Here is a 16,785-nt window from a genome sequence, read left to right on the forward strand (position 1 = left end):
CGACACTGAGTGACCAGAGCCAGGCCAGCATCCGGGCCGGACAGTTCCAAGGCATGCCTTGTCTCAGACCAGGATTTCTTCCAGCCTGTCCTTCTGAACGCCTCCGCATCCTTAATGCCTGCTCTTTTTGCAAAATCGAATTCCCCAGCCTTCACTGGGTTTGGAGATAAAATCCTCCCCTTAGATGGGATTTTGCCGGAGCAGTATCTGTGACTTCACAGACTGGCAGGGGCAGCCATGGGGAGGCAGCAAGACCTTCTAGACAAGACAAATGGGGTCCAGTGTTGACTTCACGCTCCATGCCTACATGGCCTTGGGCAAGTCGGTCCTCCTCAGAGGAATTTAACTTCCTCGCTCTATCGTAAAAGCACATTGGGAGAGATGGTTCCTGTCACTGCCCTAGTATAGTGCCATCTTTTGTTTAACACATTGTTATTCATGCCTAAGACAATGGCACTAAATATCTTAATACCTCCAATGAATTAATTCAATTTAACACATCTATTGAACACACTTCTTCACACCAAACGCTGGAGACACAGCAGTGAATACAACAGTCATGGTTTCTGTCCTCGCAGGACCTACAAGGAAGACACAGCAGCCACCAGCCAGTTGTGGAGGAGCAGGGTGAGCATGATGCTCTAACAAGGACGGGGTGTGCTCAGACAGCACACACGGAATGGGGCTCTACCTAGGCTTTGGGCACCAGGGATGTTTCCCCAGAAACTGTGGCCTCTAACGTTTTCTGGCAAGAACTGAAGTGAGTTAGGGTGAGGAGACCAACTACTCTAAACTTAAGGGACAGTATTGACTTTGGAGGCCAGTCAGTGGAACTGAGAGGAGGTCACTGTCACTGGACTGAAGAGATGACATTTATGACGGGAGGTAGGTATGTAGGGACCACACCATTAGGCAAGTCTTATCTTAAAATTTAGCAGAATATCTTGGAGTGAATTCTCCTTCCTTCTTTCCTTCCTTCCTCCCCTCCCCACCCCTTTACAGAGGCAAGCAAGTAAACAAATGTATTTTAGAATTATTCGCAGCCACAAGGATTGAATGAGACCACTGTCAGAGTTAGTAAGAAAATTAAACTCCCCATTCCGGAGCCTCTGACTCCATGAAGTTTCTCTGAGAGTGCCTGTTAAATCTGTTCTTTGGGAGCACAACTCTGACCCTCAGAATTCAGCTTCTCAAGAGGCCAGAAGGCATCCCTTTCTGCCCACCTGTCTCATGTTTGGTTATTGCATTTGGGTTTTTTTTTTAATGGCTCATAGATACAGAAAGCAGAATTGATGGCTGTCAGAAAGGAAGGGATTGGGGGCCTGGGTAAAAAAGGTAAAGATATTAAGAACAAAACATATAGACACAAGCAACAGTATGGTGATTACAAGAGGGAAAGGAGGTTGGGGGCTGGGTAGAAAAAGGTAGAAGGGAGATAAATGGTGATGGAAAAAGACTTGGCTTTGGATGGTGAACACACAAAACATTATACAGATGATGTATTATAGAATTGTGCACTTGAAACTTACATAATTTTACTAGCCAAGTTCACCCCAATAAACTCGGTAGAAGTTTAAAAAACAAAAAACAAAATAAATAAAATGGCTCGTGTATTACAAAGGCATGAAACCGACATGAAAGCTGACTAAAATAAAGCTGTTCTATCACACACTCCCGTGGGTTCTCTGGAGAATCCTTTTGTCAAAAGGAGCCACATTTTAACAAACACTTGCTCACCCTTTGCTCCTCAGAGCAGACAAGAGTCTACAAGAGAAGTAGAGGCAGTTGCGACAAGTTAATTTTGCCATTTTCTCCCACAATGGGCTCTGTGGAAGGACATAGGACCACTAAGTCAGTTTTAAGAGCTTATAACCTTTATTTTCTTAATCAATTCCCACGTTCGTAGGTTTCCTCATGACTCACTAAGTCTTCTCCTTTGACCAAGGCAGAGACTACCCGGGTCCCTCTCTGCACCCGACACTCAGAATGACACATGAGTAAGATCTGACCTTACCCACCGCTGTGGCACAGCCACCCGCTTGCTCTGGACTCTGCCCTTACAGCGATGCAGTTGGCTCACTCTGGCATTTTCGACATTCACATCACACTGTGGACTCCCACTGAGTCTTCTGTCAATGAAATCTCTAGGCTTTATCCCACGTATTACAGTTCAACCACTTCTCCCCCATCTCATGTACAGTTTGACTTTTGAACCCAAGTGCAGGACCCTCCATTTATCCCTATTAAATTTCATCTTGTTAGATTCAGACTATTGTTCCAGCCTGTCGAAATCGTTTTAGATCTTGGCCCTGTCAGCTGTCTCCCTCTTTGCTTCATGTCATCTGCAAATTTGATCAGCGAGCTTTCCATGTTTTGATCTAAGTCATTGATGGAAAGGTTGGGTAGCACAGAAGCAAGGACGTGGCCCTGAAGGTCACTGGAGAGTGCTCTCCAGGTCGCTGGTGATCAATCAATCAGCATTCATTGAGTACTGTCTTTCATCCGGGTTCCAGTTCACTGAGCTACATTATCCTCCAGCCCACATTGCTCCATCAAGTCCACCGCGACATCAGGAGCTATTTTGTCAAACGTCTTGCTGATATCCAGATCCACTGTGCGAGGGCCACCCTTTATCTATTGATCTAGGGAGACCGGGTGCAGAAAATCTATGTGCACTACTGCAAACATTGATAAATGTGGTTTATATAGAGCAAGATTTCTACAAAAGGGCAGGGACAGATACAGTCAGATATAGTTCTATCATTCCGCCAGATCATGACCCCCTTAAAGCCACAAATGTTTGTTTTGCTCACAGCTATTTCTCTAGCACCTAGAATAGTGGTTAAAGATAGTCGACACACAATTATTTATTAAACAACTCAATGAGTGAATGTAGTTTGGGGTTATCTATAACCCAACCAAATCAGAATGCAAAATATCAGTGTATTTCTTAATGCATAAATAATAGTTAAGATGTTGGGTTTATTCCATCCCCTAAACCAGGTGTTGGCAACCTATGGCCCACAGGCCGAATCAGGACTACGGCCTGGTTTTATAAATAAAGTTTTATTGAAACACAGACACATTTATTCCCTAACATAGTGTCTATGGCTCTTCTCATGCTATCGTGGCAGAACTAAGTATTTGTGATGGAGACTGTATGGCCCATGAATCTGAAAACATTTACTATCTGGGTTTTTACAGAGAACGTTTGCCAACCACCAACCTAAGGATTTAAATATTAACTCTTGATATCTAAGACTCCCCATGATCTCACTTCTTGTTCATTTTCTTACTGATCAAGATTAATGTTCTGAAAAAATGTTCCCAAACTGTCATGCCTGTCATTTTCTCTGTGCCTCTCCCCACTGCTGGGTACACCTAGAATGTCCAGTCCTCCTATCCAGGTTTCTTTCAACATTTCACATATACACCAAAGAACTATACACAAAATAAACATAATTATGTAGCACGCCTTTGCCGAATGTCTACAATAGGCTGAACAGTGTGTTAGACACTTTGTAATTATCTTCATAATAGTCTTACAAGGCAGTTATTATCTCCTTTTTTTTCCAGTGAGAAAACTGAGGTACTAAGCAACTTACCCAATGATTCATAGACAATAGAGGTTTGACTAAAGTCTGAGCTAAGATTTGTCAGACTCGTAATTTGGTGTGCTTTTGCTCATCGCATGTTTAGAAATAAACGAGTTTACAAAAGGGAAAACAGGACATGTCTAATTTTAAACAAATCAAAATTTGGGCCTTAAATATCATCAAATTAATTTTTAAAACTCTTCTATTGTTTAAGTCATCCAGTCACTTTTATTTTGAAAAGCCACTAACTAGCTTGGTTTTTAAACAATAAAACCAGTTCCAAAACCATTCATACAGTTAGCCATGTTAACGCAATTGTATTGAAACTTACACTTATCCTAAGTTCATTCATATCCAACCCTAAATCACACTGTGCTCTTCACTCGGGCAGCTCCCATCCCATCTGCCAATACACAGATGGCCTGGTCTGTGCTTTTCTTTATAGGCTGGATGTAATGGCAACAATAACAAGCCTGGTGTGTCTGTCAGGAGCCTCGCATGCAGGCCCGTTTTCCCTCCAAGTATCTTTGGGCAGCAGGTAAGTAAGTGGCATTATATAACCATGGTTTCTATTTATGTCTCTCCACTTCAGATCACTTCACTCGGCTTGGCTGGTTCTTTCCCTCCACTAATAACTGAATTTGAGCTTTCCCTTAAGATCATATTTCATCAGCTGCTGGCACATCTCTTCTGCTGCTAATGCCACGCTGATCTTCCCTGGCGAGTTGCCAGGGCTTCTTTTATCACCTTAGGGGGTGCGTCCTAGCCAGGCTTTCCTCTCTACCCGCGACCCTTCCATATGCCGCTTCTCCCCACAAGCTCCAACATCCACCCCCTGGCCAGATTTCATTTCTTATCCCTGTCTATTCAAGCACACCTGAAAATAAAAATAGCACTTCCCTGGAAAGAGCTCCATTTCCCCTGGCGGAACGTAGCCCATCTCACAATCAGGAAGCCCTTCCTAGACTGAGGCTGACTCCCCTGGGTACACTGGGAGAAACAGTGAGACAGATGTAGAGAAAGGCGGAAAAAAAGTCTTATGGTGAAAGCACGTTGAGGGCCTTCTGGGCATTTTGTTAAATAAACACCACGGGGTAATTTGGTATTTATGTAAGGATAAAACCCAACCTTAAAGATGATAGGGCATCAGCAAAATGTAATGACTCCCGTAGGTCTCTGCTGTGCAAGGAAGTGTTCACAGGACAACTCAGGCAGCTGGTTTTTGTAGGGTCTTGTTTCTCTGCTCACACGAGGAACTGATGAAAATGGCTGGCAGATGGAAATGGGTGCCGGTCACAACAGAACTCACCTCCCATCCACACCAGTTCTTACCTGGCAAGAGGTGAGCTATGTCGGGTTCATGTGCTTAGCCAATGGGCTCCTGGGAGACCTGACCAGAAGGCCAGTTTGCTAGGGGCATGGATACCATCCCAGACCCCTGGAAAGTTCCAGAGTTTCTCAGGACAGAACAGCAAGGGCTTCTGAAATGAAGAATCCATAGTCAGAATCTCCTCACTCTGAATATTGCGGCGTTGTTTGAAGGGAACGACACAGCATGGGAAATATAGGCAGAACTCTCTCTCTCGCCAACAGGAGAAGCCCAGAAGAGCATCCGTAGACGCCCAGATACCCTTGGGATCATCCCTGGGCCCCAAGACTCTTTGGTTCGAGGGCCAGAAAAGGACTACAGCTCTTGCATGGACACGGTCTTCTGTCTGAGAGTACGTGTCTCTGCTCAGGGGTCCACAAGCGTGACTGCCTGTGACTGCAGTCTGGACAGGGCCTGCGGGAATCAGCACTGCAGTGATCACCACGGGTGGCCCCATGGCACACCACATGACCCCGAACACCTCCTCGGGACAGAGCCCTGGGCTCTGTGAGTGTATCCACAATGGCGACAATGTTCTCTCCACTCCACCCAAATAGGGTGCGGCAATATAATGATATAGGCAGCTGCTTACATTTAATTTCACAAGTACTTCAAGACACAGAGCTCTTCCAAGAAGGATGGAATTTCTGGACAATTGGCATGGTATCGCCTTGAGAACTGAAGTTTGTGGAGTTAGGAAGTCAAGATTCATGTGCTAGCCCAGTGACTCCACCAATCCAGACCATTTTCCTCAATGGAAAGATAAGGGGGGTATGAAATGACTCAGTACTGGGCAGCCCACCTGGACTCTTCTTCCCACAGCCCCCCCCCACCCCTAAACCTGATCCCTGCAACACGATCACTGAGAAGCACCCCCTGCCTCTAATGACCAAAGACTCTGAGATCTGGATTCTTGTTCTTTTCTGCCCAAGCTCTGCCTGGAATCAAACCAAACCAGTCTCTACATGCTCGTCTCTACATGCTGGTTAATCCACCACCCATGTATTTCTTGTGTTTTCCCCTCCTCACCATCTTCAAGGCTTCTGCCTTCGTGCCCCGGTCCCCTAGCACATCCTCACTGGTGACAGCTGTCCTCTATCTGGTCCCTCTCTTGTCTCTGTCCCCAAGTCAAAAGCAGCCCGCCACTTCAAGTCCATGGCACTTAGAAAACTCACGACTTTCATTCAATACAAGCCTTACCATCCTAGTCCTCTGCTGAAAATGCTTCAGGGTCATTCTATAGCTAAAATGTAATGCCCAATTGCCTCCTGACATCCATTTTGCTTGGTATCCCCAGAATCTAGCTAACGTATGTATGATGTTGGGCTTTTGAAAGATAATAAATTGATTTATTTTTAATTTTTATGGGCTATTAGGCACATTTTTAACATTCAACACATAATGTTGTGATGATTCATAATGTTGTGATCCACAAGCAGTTTTGAGAAACCCTACAGAGAGATCCCCTGTACTCTTTACACGGTCTCCCCAGTGGTAACACCTTGTATACCCGCAATATACTGTCACAACCAAGATATTGACATGGAGGTTGTCAAGACACAAAACATTTCTGTCACCATGAGGATCCCCCTTTATCTCATTTGAACAGCCGCACCTGCCTCCGTCCCTTCCATCCCCCGATCCTTGTCTCTAAACTCTGGCAACCACTAGTCTGTCCTCTATTCTTACAATTCTATAGTTTTAAGTGTATTATATAAGTGAAATTACATAGTATACAACCTTTTGGAATTTGATCCCCCCCCCCCACAACACTGTTTCCTGTATTGATCGTGTGCTCCTTTTATTGCCGAGGTATATTCCATAGTACGGATACTCCACCATGTGTTTATCATTCATCTGGCAAAGACTATCCCGGTTGTTTTCAGGTTCAATTACAAATAAAACTAATTATGTGCATGCATGTACAGATGTGCACATAAGTTTTAATTCCTCAGGGAGAATTGTCCAAAAGTGTAACTTCTGATTTGTGTAATATGTGTATGTTTCGTTTGATCAAAATTGTCAAACTTGTCCTGAGTGGTTGCACTATTTTACATTGACACCAGCCATGTGTGGGTGAGCCAGTTTCTCTACATCCTAGCCAGCACTGGATGGTGTCACAATTTAATTATTAATTTCAGCAGTTCTCATACACACACAGTGATATCTCGCTGTGGTTTTAATTTATATTTCCTTCATGGCAAATGTTGGCGAACCTCTTTTCATGTGTCTATCATTTTCTTCTCTTTGATAAATATCTGTGCATGTCTGGTGTTTATGTCATAATTGGATTACTGGGGGTTTTTAACTGATGAGGTTTGAAAGTTATCTTTATATTCTAAATACTAATTCTTCTTCGGATATATTTTCTCCAAGACTGTAACTTATCTTTTCATCCTGTTAGGGGGATCTTTCACACAGAAGCATTTCTAGGGTTGATAAAGTCCAATTCTCAATTTATCCTTTTATGGATTATGCTCTTTGTGCCACATCTAAGAGTTCTTTGCCTAGCCATACATCCCAAATATTTTCTGTTTTTCTACAAGTTTTATAGCTTTATATTTTACGTGTCAATCCATGATCCATTTTGAGTTCCTTTTTTTTAAAGATTTTACTTATTTATTTTTAGAGAGGGAAGGGCAGGAGAAAGAGAGAGAGAGAGAGGAACATCAATGTGCGGTTGCTGGGAGCCATGGCCTACAACCCAGGAATATGCCCTGACTGGGAATCAAACCTGCGATGCTTTGGTTTGCAGCCCATGTTCAATCCACTGAGCTATGCCAGCCAGGGTTGAATTCATTTTTTTATAAGGTGTGAGGTTGGATCCAGGATCCATTCTTTTATTCTTCCCTGTCTCTCCCTGCCTCTCTCTCTGTCTGTCTCTCTCTCTGTTAAATTTCCTGCCAATGCACATGCAACTGCTTTAGCGCCACTTGTTGAATAGGCTTAGCAATACCATTTGTGTTTCCATTTGGTTGTTTCCCTTGGTATCCTATCCATTGAGTCCCCCCTTCTCCGGCTTTCATACTGCCTCTCCCCCTCCCTTTTCTCCCAGACCTTCCAAAGACTTCAATGTGGCCACAGCCCGTGGAGGCTCCCAACAGCTCAGTGCTAATTCCAGAAGATTAGTCCCTCCACAGGGGCAGGATTGGGACTCTTAAAAAGCCCTCCAGAATCCCAGCTAGAACACCCCTCTCACTGCCATATCACCTGCCTAGTCTTTTTCTCCACCTCTGTTCAGTGACCACAGTCTCAAAGAACTAGAGAAATGTGGCCTTTGCTTAGACATGACAACTCCCTCGTGGGAAGAGTATTTCTAACCTGACATTTTTAGACTACCCTTGACTTGGGTCCCAGCTTCAGCCCACATTAGATTGTGTCCGGGCTCCTCGTTTCCACTTCATTTTATGCAGTTTGTCAAGCTCAGGTATCTGGCTCACATAATAGACAAATAGTTGTTTACGTGCTAATAGCAGTGACTATACAGCAGACCACGTGGCCTCTCTTTTGCCTTCTCCATTCCCTAACATGTCATATATGTCACTTCCATACTCACTCACAGACCACTAACAGCCCTTATTCAAAGTCATTGGCATCTGCCCTGGCTGGCGTGGCTCAGTGGATTGAGCACTGGACTGTGAACCAAAGGGGGCCACCAGTTCGATTCCCAATCAAGACACGTGTCTGGGTTGTGGGCCAGGATCCCAGTAGCAGCATGTGACAGGCAACCACACATTGATGTTTCTCTCCCTCTCTTTCTCCCTCCCCTCTCCTCTCTAAAAATAAAATCTTTAAAAAATAAAAAAGTAAAGTCATTGACATCTGTGTGTGCTTGAGGTAACATTTCCACAGAAGAATGTCAAGGACCATGCCTTCCTGGCTCTAGGGAACAGTCTAAGCTGAAGACAAGGTGATTATTCAGACCGTCCCCTGGGAACTGATGGTCTGGACATCATACCACTCAGTCCCTTAGGCTGTGAAAACACGACCTCTGAGGGTGATGCGGTGTCAGTCCACGGTTGCTTCTGGTTTTATTTCACTAAGCCCCGCATGTGGCCGAGGGCAGAGCTGAGCATGCTCTTTATCCATGGGTCCATTTTAATGGGCCCTGGCTTCTCTGTCCCTGTCCATTCTTATCCAATGTCCCTGCCATCAATAAAGTTGATCATACTTTGCCCGAGGCGCTTGAAGCAAATTGGACATTTTTTTAAATAATAAAAAGCTGACAAATGAAATGTTTAAAAATAGGATGGTGCTGATTCGGAGGATGTATCTGGAATGAATGTGTGAAGAGTGGAATGGTCTCTTTCGGGGTATTTTTTTATGCTCTTCTATGACCTTAAACATCCTGTGTTCATTAAGAGATGGCGCCCTGCAGTTTTTACAAGCTTTTCAAACACTTCTTTAGCACAACCACGCGGAAGGCCCTGCTGTGGGTACTAGCTAGCTCAGTAGAAGAAGAAGGTACATATATAAAGTAGTCCCCATCCCTAACTTTTCAACCTCTTCAGGCTCACGTTCTACAATATTTACTTTTCCTAGAAGGTCTCCCCTGATAACTATGATATACAATTTTTCCTTCTTGAGGTCCTTCATAGCGTCCCTAACAATTACCTGGAATACACAGAGGTTTCCCGGGAAGCCCTCAGGTACAGTGTCTGTGTAGCAGTCATGAAATTGTATTTTCATTTTTTTATCATCCCTGGAGGGAGCTCCAGGTCCATCTCCTTCTCCCCAACCCTCAATCACAAATTCCCCATCCTTATGGGCTATGTCAGCTCCTTTAAAATTGACTGTATATATTTGAGGCATAAAGTTTTGTCTCCATTGACTCTCCGGTCGAACTTGGGGTGTATTTAGTTCTGTTCATGTATTATGTATCGCTGAAAGCTAAACTGCTTTGTTTACAAGTGGCTGGAAGCTTTCAGCAAAACAGAAGCTCAGGGCCTGTGTGAGAGTCCTTCAGAGTCCATCACTTAATCACGCCGCTTCCAAGCTTTCCAAACTGCATGGCCCACTCTACAGATTTAACCATTCCCATTGCCTTTAATTGCACTTTCTGGTTCTGGTAAAGAATCTTCCATAATCACAATAGCTTTTCAACATTGCATCATAATATAATCCTTTTAAGGTATTACGAAGCAATCATGAAATCACTGGAGAAACACACTACCAAAAGAAATTATCTCCCTGAGGTGCAAATTAGATAAACAGTCACCTTCAATATAAAGTTAAGAAAAAAATCATGACGACTTACTCCTTTGGCTGCCCACTGGAAAGTCTCTCTTGACACAATGACAGGGTGCATCCCGGCTTCCAGACTGTCAAAATTTGAAAACAAAACATGAGTCTTAGAATCGAGAAATTGTTGCATAGTATTTATTGCTCCAGCTCCTTGATGATGCTCTGGACATGGTGTGAAAAACCACCAAAGCAATTAATTCTCATCCTTGTTTGCACAGAAAATATTTACATTCAATAGTATTTAGCTGGAGAACACCCCAGTAAAATACCTGCAATAACTGCTCCTTAAAATACTTTTTCTGTCCCAGGGTCCATTTCTGTTCTTCCTGCCATTCCTCCATGTTGCCATGTTTTGAAATTTTATGAAACATAGCATAATGAAACAAACCACGGCTTTGGAAACAGGAGATAACAAATGAAACAAACATGTGTATTTGCTTATTTCCCTGGGCTTTGAATTATTTCAGTACAAAATAAAAATTTTAAAAACCTACCCAGAAGGGGCAGTGTAAGTGTTGTAGAAGACCTGACATAGAACAGAGTCCAAGACACAACAGATGCTGAATGAGTAGTAGTTCATGATAATGTGTTCCTCTTCATCTACTTTTTAAAAATTTTTTGATCATTAGAATTTTAATTTGAAGTTGAGATTCATAAGAGCCCACCATATCTATGTTAAAGCTAACACCTTTCTAGCCCTGGCTGGCGTAGCTCAGTGGATTGAGCACAGGCTGCGAACTAAAGTGTCGCAGGTTCGATTCCCAGTCAGGGCACATGCCTGGGTTGCCAGCCATGACCCCCAGCAACCGCACATTGATATTTCTCTCTCTCTTCCTCCCTCCCTTCCCTCTCTAAAAATAAATAAATAAAATCTTTAAAAAAAATCTTGGCTACTGTGAATAATGCTGCAATGAACTTGGGAGACAGCTCTTTGAGATCTTGATTCTGGTTCTTTTAGGTATGTGTCCATAAGGGAGATTGTTGGCTCATATGGTAGTTCTTTCTTCCTTTATTTCTTTTTGAGGACCCCTTACTATTTTTCATAGTGACTGCACCAATTTACAGTCCCACCAATAGTACATAAGGGTTCCTATTTCTTTATATTCTCAACACTTACTTTTTGTTGTTTGGCTAATGGCCATCCTCAGATGTGAGATGACTTCTTATTGTGGTTTAAATTTGTAGTTCCCTGATTACTAGTAACATTGAACATCTTTTCATATATATCTGTTAACCATTTATAAGTCTTATTTGGAGAAATATCTGTTCAAGGCCTTTACCCATTTTTCTAGTGAATTTATCTGTTTGCTTGTTTGCTATTGAGTTGTAGAACTTCCTTATATATTTTGGATATTAAGCATTTATCAGGTATATGGCTTGCAAACATTCTCCTTATTCTAAAGGTTTTTCTTTTCATTCTGTTGATTGTTTGTGCGTGTGTGTGTGTGTGTGTGTGCGTGTGTGCAGAAGATTTTTCATTTGATGTAATCCACTTATTTGTCTATTTTTGCTTTTGTTGCTTGTGCTTTTGAGGTCATATCCAAGAAATCATTTCCAAGATCAATGTCACAAAACTTTATGAAACAGGGTAAGGGAATAAAGGATAATGAATGTGGCAGTGCTTTTTAAAACAGGAATCACAGGGAAGTCCTCTCTAATAGGGTGACATTTAAGCAGAAACCTAAATGCATGAGGAAGCGAACACTCCAATGTTAGCAAACAAGTGTTCAAATCAGATGGCACAACAGGACGAAGGCCAGCAAGGAGGCTAGAGTCACTGTAGCACCGGACTGTGGCACAGAGAAGTTCATATGAGATTGTAGAAAATTTTTCAGGGACAAAAAATCACAAGGGGACTAGTAGGCAGTGGAAGGGTGTTGGGGTTCATTCTGGGTGAGATGGAGGAGCTAGCCACTGGGAGGGTTTGAGTAAAGCAATGACTTGATCTTTATTAGATTTTTAAAATATTACTGTGGCCACCATGTGGCTAACAGACCATAAGAGAACAAGAAACGAAGAAAGTTAAGTACTCCTGATAAAGCATGGGAAAGCTGAGAACATCTTGAATTAGGCTGGAAGGAAGACAGTGTTGTTGCAGAGTAGTCAGATTCTGAACATATTCTGCAGACAAAGCAGAGACAATCTGAGGTGCACATAATGTGGAATTTAAGTTAAAAATAAAAGAGTAAGTACAAATTATTCTGTGATGTGAGGACTAAGCAACAATATGAATACAATTAATTTTTATCGAGGAGAGAATATTTCAATGATAGAAGGTCAAGAATATGGTCTTTTGGGAAAAGACCAAGAGTTAAGATTTGGACAGGATATGTGTGAGATGCTTAAATACCTCCAGTGGGCAATTTCAGAAGGTGGTACGATTTATGGTTCTGGAATTTAGGGAGGAGATCTAGTCAGAGACAAAGACAATGTTACATAGCATTTAAATAATGGTACTAAATGAGGTCAACTTGGAAGTGACCACAGATAGAAAACCAGGAAGTCCCAGTCTGAACCCCTGGTTCCCTCCAAAATGTTGAGCAAAGAATATGAGTTTGGGAAAGAAAAGACCACAGTAGCAGTCAGTGAAAGAGGACAAGATTAAGAGCATTGTGTCCTGACACCAAGTGAAGTCGAGAGAGAAAGACCAAGGCGAAACACTGTAGTGGATCAAGTAACGAAGGGATGGAAGATTGCCATTGAACTCGTCAATGTAGAGAATATCAATGACCCTGATGAGAGCAGGATTAGTAGAGTCGGGGGGACAACAGGCTGGCTGGGATGAGGTTAAAGGAAACAAAGTCACGCTCTGTGAATGGTGTAGCAGTGTGCATGGGACCAGTGCTTCCGTGGGCAATAATTACACACTCTGTGTGAGATATAAATTACACGAAAGTAAAAAAGAGCAGCCAAACATCAGGTTTGTTTTCCTCACAGATAAAATGCAGGGACAAATACGAGAAAGACAGAGGAAGAACTGCTAAAAAGTCTTAAGAGACACATCAAGCAATTATAGCAAAAGGATCTTATATAGATCCCAATTCAAACAAACTGCTAAAATAAATGACAGAACAATCGGGAAATTTTAAGCAGTGATGGGATTTGACGATATTAAAATCTTAATTGTTCTCCTGTGTAATTATGGTAATTCAGATATATTTTTCAATGTCATTATCTTCTAGAATTCCTAAAATATTTATGGATTAAATGATATGATGTTGAATATTTGCTTTAAATTCAAATAAAGCAATATAGGGGATAGTGAGAACAGGAACGGTCATAAGTATAACTGTTGGGTAATGGAGATATGTGTTCATTCTACTATTTGCTACTATTCTACATGTTTATTTTATATTCATAATAAAACTAATTTAAAAAATAAAGACAAACCAAAATCCAATTTACGAAGCCAAATCATTAGTAACATGGTATTTTACTTCCAAAAAGTAAAATACTTTTATCACTATTGTCAACATGAAAAGAAACAGTTTCTTCAAAGCTTTAAAGTAGTCGCCTTATGAATCATTCAGTATTAAACACAGGGCTGGGGGAGGCGGAATAAACAAATGTGAAATATGGGAGCCTCAAAAATCAGAAATTGCACATAAATGAAGCATAACTGCTTCTGAAATGATAATTCTAGTTTACGGTAAAGTGGGATTGGATTAACAAACACCACCTCAGGATCAGAATTATTTTGCAAGGTAAAGTACACTAGCCAATAACTCTGTGAAAGATGTTTACCCTTTAGGAAAAGATAGGCATAGGTAATTGCAACCGGGCTCTAAGCCTGTTTGTAAACACTGCTACTGTATTTTCACTGCTTCTCAGATTGTGGTCTAAACATTTGACATCTCTAATGCCTTTCAAAGATATTAAATGTTGCAGGCATGTGAGAAAGGTCATATATCATTTCTGATTTGTTGTCCAAATTGCTGGCAAATGCACATTTGTGTGCAGCTATCTTTCGTAAACTGCTGGCTTCCTGTTCGTTATATGGCTCCCCCACTTTGAATAATTCATTGTTCCCCACACTATTGGCACCACTTCTGAAAAAAGTGTGAGTGGAAAGGGAATTCTAATATGTATGCCATGTTAAAAGAAGTCAGAGAAAACTCTAAATTAGTATGTTATTTTAAACAGCTTCTACTCATTAGGGAGGAAGCTTATGAACCAAAAGTACAAATGCCTCCCAAATCCACTCACAAAGCCAGGAGGAACAATGGGGATGAGTCTGTCTGTTAATCACTGTTCCAATGCTGCTCTACATGTATCCTGAGCTCTGTGAGCTAAGTCAGATGATCTCCTAAGGTCTTATTTTTTACTTTAATTTTATCTCATAAAGGAGTAAAAAAGTGCACCAAATTAATGGGGGTGACAGAAGGAGAAGAGAGAAACCAAGACATCAAAAATGTATTTGAAAAGATAATGACAGAAAACGTCCCTAAACTGGTGAAGGAAATAGATGTACCAACTCAGGAAATGCAGAGACTCCCAAACAAGATGGACCCAAAGAGGCCCCTACCAGGGCACATCATAATTAAAGTGCAAACATTTAAAGACAAAGAGAGAATCTTAAAAGCAGCAAGAGAAAAGCAGTTAGTTACCTACAAGGTAGCTCTCATAAGACTGTCAGCTGATTTCTCAACAGAGACTTTGCAGGCTAGAAGGGATTGGCAAGAAATATTCAAAGTGAAGAAAAGCAAGGACTACAACCAAGATTACTCTACCCAGCAAAGCTATCATTTAGAATCAAAAGACAGATAAAGAATTTCCCAGGTAAGAAAAAGCTAATGAAGTTCATCACTACCAAACTGGTATTACATGAAATATTAAAGAGTCTTGAAGAAGAAGAAGAAATATGTACAATAAAATGGCAACAAATACATGTCTATCAACAATTCAATATAAAGACCAAAATAAGCAAAGAAGCAGAATGGAATAGACTCACAGATACAAAGAACAAACCGATAGTTGTCAGATGGGAGGAGGTGTTAGAGCGATAAGTCAAAAAGGTGAAGAGATTAAGAAGTACAGATTAGTAGTTATAGAATAGTTAATGGTATGTAAAGCATGACACAGGAAATATAATCAATAATATTCTAATAACTATGTGTGGTATTAGATGGGTGCAACATTTATTGGGATTATCTTTTAGTAAGTTTTATAATGTCTAATCACTGGAGTATACACCTGGAACTAATATAATACTATATGTCAACAGTAATTGACAAATAAAAACGTTTTAAATTTTAAAAAATCTCAATCTTCACATTCCAAAAACAGAGGACAATACATTAGCTATCAAAGCTGAGAAAATGTACGCAACCTGAGCATTGCATACCAGGTTCTCATCTGGATTGCTCCTAAATAGATCGACTTTCTTGGACACAGATCTGCCCCCAACAGGTCAGGGCCAGCCTGGGACCTCTGACTGAGAGGCTTTTGCACAATGTAAGTCAGGCAGGGTCAGAGCTGCCAAGATCAGAGCTGCAAACATTGATGGGTGGTGAGCTCCCTGTCACTTTTGTGAGGCTATAGGCCCTCAGGCAAACATGCTACAGATCGCATTGATTGGCTGCCTTCTGTCAATGCCCCAACTGGGGACTGAACCCACAATGGAGGCATGTGCCCTGACTGGGGATTGAACCAGGGACCTTTCAGTTTGGGGGACACCGCCCCAAACTCTGGCCGGGGCCATACCAGCCAGAGCCAGACCACAGGTTTTTAAGCATCGTAAGAGTTTTGAGTGCTTCATAAATGAACTTGAGCTACAAAACTCCTCAATGTAAAAACATGTATATTGAACAAAATATTTCATAACTTATTGGGGGAATCATTGACCCATACACACTACTAGTTGTTCAGACTACATTTCTGCATCCGGAGTAATCACTAAGTACAGAACCCCCATGATCCGTCTGCTCCAAAAATTTGTTACTCTGTAGGAAAGATTTTGAAAATAAAGGATTAAAAGTGATTTTAAATCATTTCATCTTGCCCTCTTCACTTATTCATAACCTGGCAAAATGGCCCTGATTTATTGCAAGTGGAATAATTACATGTGATCTTGGCTTGGTTTTCATGAAACCCAGTGACAGAGATGAACCATAAACAACAGTAACACCTCTCTCCCTTCCTCATAAACACCCATCTGACTCTCTCTCTGGCACCATCTCTACACTGGCCTCTCACTGCTTCCCACTCCACTTGTCCAAATTCAGGGCTTTTTACGTGCTGTCTGGGTTTCTCCTCTCCTTCAGAAGCCTTCTCTAGTATTTTAGGCCTTGCTCATCTCCCCTCATCCAGACTCCTACAGAATAAAATCTGGCGCACATTTCTGCCCATAATTACATTGTCATATGCTGTTAGTTTCCCTGTCTTGCTTGTGTGTTTCTTTTCTGAGAACAGACTGTGATATTCTAGATCACAGTTACCTGGTCAAATTTTCTCTTGCTTTCCCGTTAGGCCTGGAACACACATTAGATACTCAAATGAATAAATAATCTACGGACCATAATCTATTCTTTTCCTCATCTCTATGATGGTTTTACCAGGACTCAGAGAAATTATAAG

General features: G+C 41.7%; 1 long non-coding RNA gene across 1 annotated transcript; it reads right to left on the reverse strand.

The window, feature by feature from the left end:
- Positions 1-1,284: 1,284 nt before the first annotated feature.
- LOC118501499 lies at positions 1,285-15,122 on the reverse strand. The gene is made up of 3 exons (XR_004904124.1): positions 14,971-15,122; positions 3,733-3,736; positions 1,285-1,296 (listed from the first exon to the last, which is right to left on the reverse strand). It is a non-coding gene; the product is annotated as an uncharacterized LOC118501499 (long non-coding RNA).
- Between the last annotated feature and the right edge of the window lie 1,663 nt (positions 15,123-16,785).

The sequence above is a fragment of the Phyllostomus discolor genome, chromosome 6, assembly GCF_004126475.2.
Source record: "Phyllostomus discolor isolate MPI-MPIP mPhyDis1 chromosome 6, mPhyDis1.pri.v3, whole genome shotgun sequence".
Taxonomy (NCBI): domain Eukaryota; kingdom Metazoa; phylum Chordata; class Mammalia; order Chiroptera; family Phyllostomidae; genus Phyllostomus; species Phyllostomus discolor.